This window comes from Macrobrachium rosenbergii, chromosome 30 (assembly GCF_040412425.1).
Source record: "Macrobrachium rosenbergii isolate ZJJX-2024 chromosome 30, ASM4041242v1, whole genome shotgun sequence".
NCBI classification, from domain to species: domain Eukaryota; kingdom Metazoa; phylum Arthropoda; class Malacostraca; order Decapoda; family Palaemonidae; genus Macrobrachium; species Macrobrachium rosenbergii.
Window position 1 is genome coordinate 9,188,501 of NC_089770.1, and position 10,000 is coordinate 9,198,500.

General features: G+C 39.2%; 1 protein-coding gene across 6 annotated transcripts in view; it reads right to left on the reverse strand.

The window, feature by feature from the left end:
* Positions 1–10,000, reverse strand: part of Ucp4A (Uncoupling protein 4A) — a 70,385-nt gene that overhangs the window by 29,520 nt on the left and 30,865 nt on the right. For 2 of the 6 annotated variants that reach the window (XM_067131686.1, XM_067131685.1), the window contains exon 1: positions 6,728–7,197. The exons of 3 other annotated variants lie outside the window; for them this stretch is intronic. The gene's annotated coding sequence lies outside the window, so the exon portion shown is untranslated. Of the gene's footprint in view, positions 1–6,727; positions 7,198–10,000 lie in introns of those variants that run through there. One more of the 6 variants, XM_067131682.1, reaches the window with a different exon arrangement.

Consider the following 10,000-nt stretch of genomic DNA (forward strand, 5'->3'; position numbering starts at 1 on the left):
ACGCTGCAAAGACCCTCATGTAATGTCTACAGTAAACCACGTGAGGTGCACTGATGACACCACCCCCATGAGGAGAGTTGAAGGCGGGGTTAACGGCTCTGTCTTATGAAACACCAGAATGTAATGAAACTTGCGACAAACCTTGGCAGTCTAGTGAAAGCGGTAATGGGACGCGATGACGTCCGTAATTGAGGAAGAAAGCGTAACATAATGACATCTAGTTGTGGTACTGAGAGAGAGAGAGAGAGAGAGAGAGAGAGAGAGAGAGAGAGAGAGAGAGAGAGAGAGAGAGAGAGAGACTAATCCATCAGCGACATTTTAAATAGATGCAGTGGTGCTGAGAGAGAGAGAGAGAGAGAGAGAGACTAATCCATCAGCGACATTTTAAATAGATGCAGTGGTGCTGAGAGAGAGAGAGAGAGAGAGAGAGAGAGAGAGAGAGAGAGAGAGAGAGAGAGAGAGAGAAACTAACCAGTCAGCGACATTTTCAATAGGTGCAACAGACTGGCCTTCTGTAAATGATGCAACAGACTACTCTTTTCCAAGCAGATCCATCAGACTAGTCTTTTCTTCAAATAGCTGCGACAGACTAGTCCTGCAACCCAACTCTATCCGGACCACTCAAAGTGTAAAAAAAGGATAAAAATAGGAAAATACAGCACACAAGTTATTAACAGTTTCCCTCCTTCATTTGAATACCGCTCACACTGTACAATTCACACTAGGAACAAAGATCAAACCAAATACAATTATACACTACTGTATAAACTGTAACTCAGATGTATGCGACCCTTTAAACAAACTTTTTTCTCCGAAAGATTTTTTTTTGAGTATTTCGAAAAAAAGCCGTTTTTCTCCGTATCACTAAAGAGGCTTGGCAATACACACAAACTAAACTGCTGGCTTATAAGCATATTTCGCCAACTTTTCGGAGAAAGGTCCATAGTACTGAGAAACTATTCCATGCTTTTTCTTTTCCCGAGGCAGTCAATAGCATTGAAACTGAACCACAAAAATCATGACAATCTCACTCTACGTCCTATTTTACCAAAATATTTCAGCAGTAAAAACTGAAACTAAATCAATACAGCAGCAATATTCCTTCTTGTTAATGATGGCATAGAAAAACATTCCACGGGGAAATCTGCATTCCACACCAACAAAAACAGCAGGAAAGAAAAAATACTCCACACTTACAGGGTTCCACACTTCCCTGTAAAATGTCAAGGAAAACAGTATCCTACACTGCCTTCTGATAAAACTGAGAGATAACAGTCTTCCACGACGGTTTCTTCGAAAATGGCAGCGAAAACTGCATTCTAAGTAACACTCTTGAAAGAGGAGTTATGAATTGTTTTTGCAAGAATGAAAACGGAAAACAGTATTCCACACACCGCTCCTGAAAGAGGTATTACAAACTGCGTTTTTGTTAAATAAAAGTGAAAACGGTATTCAAGTCACCACTCTTGAAAGAGGTGTTACAAATTGCGTTCTTGTAAAATGAAAGTGAAAACATTATTCCACACCGACTCCTTGTAAAGTGGCAGGGAAAACAGCAATCCATTCTGCATGCTGTAGAGTATCTAGAACATAAGTCAGCCATAATTATACCTTTTTTAGACGCTATTAACAAATATCATTAAGAAAACAGTATTCAAATCTGTATTCCATATTTATCATTCAATATTTAGACAACTGCATTTCGAATACCCCCACGCAACAGACTGCTAAGACTGTTGCAAGTTTCATTAACGAAGGAACGTCAACCAAACGCCAAACCCTTCTCTTATATCCGAACCGTCTCTTCTCCCGATTGGCTGACCGGTCTCCATCACACAGGCGTTACAAAAGCAAAGGTCCCCTTCTCCACTGACCTCGAATAACGGCATTCCAAGGGTAAGGTATTTTCTGGCGTTATTGATTCACTTATGCCCGAGTCTTTACCCAGTTATTGGTAACCAGAGAGAGAGAGAGAGAGAGAGAGAGAGAGAGAGAGAGAGAGAGAGAGAGAGAGAGAGAGCCAACAGGATGAAATGTTTATGTCCAGGAAGTGAATCAGAAGAATCGAAAACGCAATAAAAACAAAACAATCCAATAAATCATGAGTCAATGAAAAAAATAATAAAATCCTTCAGAGATAGGATTCGTCACCATGAACTGCACATTAAGAGCCCAAGGATACTCGCGCAGTAAGGATGAAGGATATTTGGCTGATGCAATCATGAGCTTGCTTTCATTCATTAGCCAGTCATGTGTGTACTCAATTATCCTTTTGTTTGCTCCTCTTTCACTGTTGGTCTTCCGGTGTTTTGTCTTCATTTGCTTGCTATTTTCTTACGTGTTCCCCTTTTTTAAAATCTATATCTTTATTTAAAATAATGATGATGAAGTGAGAATAATCAATTTACGTATAACTGTAATTCATTTGCATAAAAACTGCATAAGCAACGACGAAGTCAACGAGAGAGAGAGAGAGAGAGAGAGAGAGAGAGAGAGAGAGAGAGAGAGAGAGAGAGAGACTTAATCAAGGCAACATATATTTAATCAGTATAAAAGTCACCCAGGTTTTATCGAATATTTACGAGGGGGGTGTGTCTGTACACAAACTCTCTCTCTCTCTCTCTCTCTCTCTCTCACACACACACACACACACAATTTGCCCTTACTTGAAGGTGGCTTAACCACAAAACCATTTCCCTGCAAAAAAAAATTAAAAATAAAAACAATAAAAAATTACGCACGCAAAAATATGAAGGTTAGGATGACGTGTAAAAAGTCTAAAAAGATCTGTCTTCATCTTTACTCATTTATGTAATTCTATTTGTATGCTTCTCTTGTGCCACGTAAATATAGTTCTGTAATGTACATATTTAATAATAATAATAATAACAATAAAAAAATTACTGAAGAATTAATAAGCGTAACTAACGGTAAACTGATAATAATCGTTCAACCTAGAAATGCGCACTTACCTCGATGACGCAACCCACTCCATAAGCACCGTCATTAATCAATACGCCTCCAAAATATCAGTACTTTCGTCAACCCCCCATACAGACGAAATGGCAATGCTGATCTGAACGCAGCAGTGACAATCACGAGGAAACGAAAATAAAAACGGCACACCATTCAATGTGAAACGCGGGTCGTGGAATCCGTAGAGTCTCTCAAGGCTGGCATGACGGAGCGAGAAGAAGCTGGCTGAAACCGGTATGCGGCGGAGAGAGTCGGGTCACTCTTGGCCTCCTGCCGATGTCACCGAGATTTTTTTTTAATTTATGAGGCCGTATTGCGACGTCGGCAGACGCACGCAAAGGGCCTCTGTGTTTCCTTCGATTTCTCTGCTACGAATCGCCACTCATTTCCAGTCTACTGTGGTTTAGTTCGTATCCATGTAGAACTTGTGGATTTATCGAGCCAAGCATTGTGGCAATTAAACCATTCAGCGCTTGAGACTGAGAAACGAGGGAGTTAGAGTGGTTGAACAGCAAGATAAAGAAATCCGGATAATGGAGATGAAGTACAAGGATCTAAAGGTAGAACTGAGATAATATCCCATAGCTGCACTAAGAATGGTTTGAGAGGTTGGACAGCGAAACCGAAGAAAGGTAGCAGGAAAGAAAAAGTAAAGTAAAATGCTTAACTCTTTTCAAGGCGGCAGATCCCAGTTAACACAATCACGCACTATTCTCACAAGCGCAAGACATGTCCAAGCCATCTCATTCTGTGTCATTACCTCATCTGCATATGGAATTTTAGTAACATCCCTCACGCTATCATTTCGCACTCCAACCTGCCTTACGACTCTAATATTCACCTCAAAAGCTTCATTTCAAAACCAGCAAATTTTTTTTAAGATATAGTTTCATTGTCATACTACGATTCATGTACATAGGCAATACAGGTCGCATTAGACTAAAGTGTACATTTCTTTTGCATGCAAATTCAGTCCTTCTGAATTACTTTGCCTTTTCCAGGCTCTCAAAAAATTTTCAAATCAAGGGGACAAATCAGTGGACATCAGTTTCTGAATTTTTGAAAGATCAACCTCATTGTTCCTGTCTTCACCTAGTGTTATTTCATCCCCCTGTCCAGCAAGAATCGGCTGGAATAATAGAGAATCCGCACATAAACTTGAGAATTGGTGAGAATCTACTCCATGATTTTTAAATAGAGAATCATATAAAATGCTTGAGAATCATTCAGACTCAGCTACAAGCTTTAAGCAGTCACTGACAATCAGCTATAAACTTCGGATAATCAGCTACAAGCATAGAATCAGGATCAAAAGCGTGAGAATCATTCAAACTCAGCTGGAAGCTTTAAACAGTCATTGACATCAGCTATAAACTTTGGATAATCAGCTGGAAGCATGGAATTAACAGCAAAAGCTTGAGAATCATTGAAACTCAGCTATAAGCTTTAAACAGTCACTGATAATCAGCTAAAAGTTTTGGATAATCAGCTGGAAGCATAAAATCAGCATCAAAGGCGTGAGAATCATTGAAACTCAGCTGGAAGCTATGAACAGTCTCTGACAATCAGCTAAAAGCTTTGACAATCATTGAAACTCAGCTGGAAGCTGTGAACAGTCTCTGACAATCAGCTATAAGCTTTGAGAATCATTGAAACTCAGCTGGAAGCTATGAACAGTCTCTGACAATCAGCTATAAGCTTTGAGAATCATTGATACTCAGCTGGAAGCTACGAACAGACTCTGACAATCAGCTATAAGCTTTGAGAATCATTGAAACTCAGCTGGAAGCTTTAAACAGTCAATGACGATCAACCTAAAGCCTTGGATACACGGCTGAAATATCCACAGAATCAGCCGGGGGCTTTAGAGAATCACAGAGCATCGGGTGGAGGATCTGTCGAAAATCTAGAGTAATGCACAGCTGGGCTGCTTCGCGAAGTACGTACGAACACAAGCAAGTTATCGCGTTTTAATTAGGCTGGAGGGCGAATTTTTTCGCTCGATATTGGCTATCGGGAATTCCCTGGATATTCGGTAGGGCGATCTTGAAAATGATCTCGGCTTGGGTGTAAGTAAGTATGTATGTACATACATATATAATATACATACATACACATTTAACCGCTACTATCTTACCCGTTACCATACTCTATGTCTTCAGGATACATAATGTGTACAATTTAAACAAATATACAGTAATGGCAAAGGCTGAACGAATTCACAGAGAATCAAGCGGAATCCAAAGGCTTAGTGTTTCTGACTGATTATTGTTCCTATATGTAAAAAAAAATCATTATTAATTTGTTGATTGGTTATCAGACACTTCCTTCTCTCTGTTTTTTACATATTTTATCTATTCCACGTTTGCTGGATTTGCAAATTAATGGCATTTAATAATAATAATAATAATAATAATCATTACTATAATTATTATATTATTATTATTATTATTATTATTATTATTATTTATTGCCATTAATTTGCAAAGGCAGCATAATATAATAATAATAATAATAATAATAATAATAATAATAATAATAATAATAATAATAATAATAATAATAATAATATTATAATAATAATAATGATTATTATTATTATTATTATTATTTTATTATTATTATTCGCTAACATTGCTACACTTTGAAAATGTATATTCTCAATAAATTTATTATTCAATGACAAGTCCACTACAAACCTACCACCATAAACATAAATAAATAAATAAATAACTATACAAATAAATAAATAACTACATAAATATATAAATAAATAAAAAGACCCGAACATAATCAGCTGCGCACTCGCTCGCTCGCTCGCTCGCGCGCGCATGACTAAATTATCGACGAAGAAAAAATATATCTTTTTACAAAAACGAGGCCATGCCAGTGAATTACCCCGAACTGCGTCGACAAATTCAAATAACATCTCTTGAAAGGATAATTGTTATGCTAGGCAAGGACCTGATTTACAGCGAGTTATACCTTTTATTGTTATGTGGAAGAAGGAATGGCGAAATAAAAATGACCTTCATTCGTAAATGAGAGAGAGAGAGAGAGAGAGAGAGAGAGAGAGAGAGAGAGAGAGAGAGAGAGAGTGGGTACGAAATCTCGGATAAATCAAACAATGAAGCCAGTGTACAAGAAAGAGAGAGAGAGAGAGAGAGAGAGAGAGAGAGAGAGAGAGAGAGAGAGAGAGAGCCAATTGCGTCATAGTTAAGAACCAGACCTTTCAATGACTGCAAGTCATCGTATTTTTCATCATCACAGTCGAATGAAAACATGAACTAACGTCACGTCCATTAAAATACAATGACGAAAACGAAGGCAACTGCTTGAGAGAGAGAGAGAGAGAGAGAGAGAGAGAGAGAGAGAGAGAGAGAGACGCCCGGTTCTACTTGAATGAATGGAAGAGGGATTGACGAACAAATAAATGTGCTATTATTAATGCCGTCTTACATCAAATAAACAATAAATAATGACAGTGATGTTGGGCGTGTTAAAAAATGTTGAAAAATACGCACACACATATATATATAATATATAATTAAACGCACAGTTTATTTCATTAATATTTTCAAAATATTAATATTAATTTCATGAGCCTGAAATAAGGAACGCACGAAACAAACGATTATCGATAATGAAAAAAAATAATGAAATTACCTGTTTTTACCACCATAATATTTATAATCACTTCTCAAATTCAAATATATTCAACAAATCGTAACGTCCAGAAAGAGCCACTCACTTGGGTGTGAAAAAATATCAAGTGTTAAAATTGCGTTCCTTCCACGAAGCCAAATTTAAGAGGGCCTGTATTTCTCAATATCCATAGACTCGGCACGTAAAGTCCTCAAATATCTACACACAAAACTGTCCGATGGCCGATGACTGGAACAGTTTTTCCTCGCCGCAAAAACCATCGTGTTTTTCAAAACAGAAAAGAAAAAATCGCTTCTCTAATACCGAGGTAGGTTGCACGAGCCTCGGTGGCACACCGCTCTGGCTAAAACACTCTCCCCACTTCTAGACCTATAACGTTACGGCGGGGAATAACAGCCTGTTTTCAGCCCACCAGTTTAAGACGAAACACACACCAGGCGTTTATGGATACGGTCGATACCCCTCGATACTCCTGTCAATATATAAAAATTAAAACAACGGCTCGTTTTTCACCGGGAGCCAACACCGCGCTCTCAACAGCTACACCAGAACGATAAAGTGACGGAGTCTGGGGGACATCGTACCTCTCCTACGCCCCAACCCCCGTAACCCCCATAAGAAAGGATCCCCCATATCTCAATCCGGTCTCTCTCTCCCTACACAACTCCCCCAACCCCACCCCTCCCCCATTTCCGCCTCCACATCTCGCAAAGACGTCTTTTTAGATCCCAAATCGTACCAACATTGCGAAATATAACAAGCGCGTCCTACAGTCTCCTTCCACTAAACGTATCCAATTCTAAAAAAATGACATAAAACCGAACTCGACATGGTACTAGGTATGCTAAACAGAAATTCCCATCAGGATACATAGGCCTGCATAATTATGACGTCCAAGTTGTTTTAGAAGCGGTTACAACAAATTCCGGTTGACTGAGCTTTAAATAAGGGAACAGTTCACAAAACTTGGGAGATAGAGGAATACGCATGTCCAGTCCTTCATCAAATGTTTCGCCGAGTATGAAGACGGAGAATTGATTTCATTTTCATTTTCTCATCAGAGCTCCATTAACGAATCTTATTTCCTCGGGTCTGTAAGCTAACCTAATGTTATCTATTAACTTCGAAATAATTCCATGAAACAAGACAAAAATTAATCTAGGGCCACGATATGACCAATAACCAGGAAAGCCCGCCCAACGCCCACCATGCAAGTCGACTTCGTCACCTTCGAACGAACACATTCAAGGAAGATCCCCAGCCCTCGGTCCACGCAGCCTCCGCATTTCCATCAAACGAGATGACGTCATACGAGTATGCAGATTTAAGGCATCGGATTTACGTGTTAATCTCGCTTTCCCTAATAGTCGAAATCAGTGCAAGGCATATTAGGGGCCTAGGAATGTCTAAGCGCGCAACTCGGGCAGGTGGAAAATTCCCTGCGTGCGTAGTTGCTGATGTCATTGATCAGGTGCCGGTCCCCCAGACACACCTCTGCCACGGCCAATCGGCGCGCGATATCCACCCACAGTGAGCCAATCACCGCGCGACCATGGATTCCTTCTCGCCCAATGCGAGAGAAGCGCAGGATTTAAAAAGACGCTTTGGAGACGTCGAAAAAACCGAATGTGACATCGCCAGTCTTTAAAAACGGCGAGAACATATTGAATAATCTTCAAAAGCCAACTGGGGAACGATATTCATCGTGATGATAACGGCAAATCCCGGAAAATGACTAAAACCGCGCGCCAGGGCAAACCACAAACACTATGCCTTGGTGGTGAGCCCAGAATAGATTTGGCAAGCGGCCAGGACACACTACGATAGTTCAAGAACTGTGTGCAGCCACCCTCGGTATCTCACGCTTATCGAAAGGAGCCGGCGTTATCCACTGCAAGGTGGGGTGGTTTATCATACGATATCCTTAACCAGTGGATAACGTTTTAATATTAGCAAGCGGAATACAGAAAGCGCAAGTGATTCAGTCCCCAAAGGAACTGAGATTCTTGACTGTGAAGATTCTGTAGACGATAAGTGCAATGGTGTGCATATTAAGTTCAAACATGCAAATTGGCTGCATCTGCTCCATCACACACTATTACTGCAGAGTTCACTGGCACAAGAACAGTTTCGTTGGAATGAAATAACATGAATAGCATCAATTGTCTCCTGTAAACGCAATGAGTATATATATATATATATATATATATATATATATATATATATATATATATATATATATATATATATATATATATATATATATAATTTCCTATAATACTGGGGAGGCTCCATTGATAAAAACAAAACAATGGTCATGCCACGTAACATACAAATTCCTGAAACGTGGATAAGCCACGTGCGCACTAAAAAATTTCCACAACATAACCCGCCTCAAAATCTACACAGAATTCTCATCAGCAGCGAGTCGAGCCCCCAAACGCACACAGCGCCATTCCGATCTCATACTTATTCTTGCCCTTCCTAGATACCTTCCTTTCCAATACACTTTGCAGCCGATCTATAAAAACCTTTGCAGATCTTCATTCTACTTCTTCCCCGTAACACCTCTGAATTATATTCTCCTTCACCAGCCTACTGTCACCCATTCCTTGCACATGATCGAACCATCTCAAATTGCTCCAATCAACCATTTCAATTATTAAAGGAATTTCTTCTTATTTGCTCTTTTCAGTACATCGATTCCCCTACTCTTATTCCTTAAAGGCCTCGTATGAGTGGCAACAGGTTACATAAGGTTAGAGAAGCTGTTACTCTATTATATAAACAAAGTTATGTCACTTAACGGTTATTCGTGATGATTTCGTCTTGAATTTTCACATCTACTGCCCACTCAACAATATAATTCTGATTTAATAAGAGAGAAACCAGAGACATTTAACATACGTTATATTTTACATTCAAAGATAAATTACAACAGAAACTACAACTGTCAACTTACGTAACATCACGAAACACCTGCTACTATTATTTAAGTCCAACGAGAAACAGTACAACTATGAGAAGAAAAAACTTATAAAAAAAAAATTCGATAAAACATCCCACCACACGCAAAGCCGAATGCAGCAGACTCAGTCTCAACTGAAGTCTAACAAAAAAAAAAAAAAAAAGGCCATCTCGATGCGCATTTGCAATTCAGATAAACCACCGCTAAGTAACAAGGACATTCTACCAAGTGGGAGAGAGAGAGGATGACTGGTGTGTGGACCTTTTTTTTTTATGTAAGAGCTGATGAGTTCGCCTTATAGTTGTGGAATGGAAGCCTGTAATCCACTTTAATTTTTACGTTATACGCCTCTGCACCAATCGTATTTCGATTACGCAAGGTTAACGACTT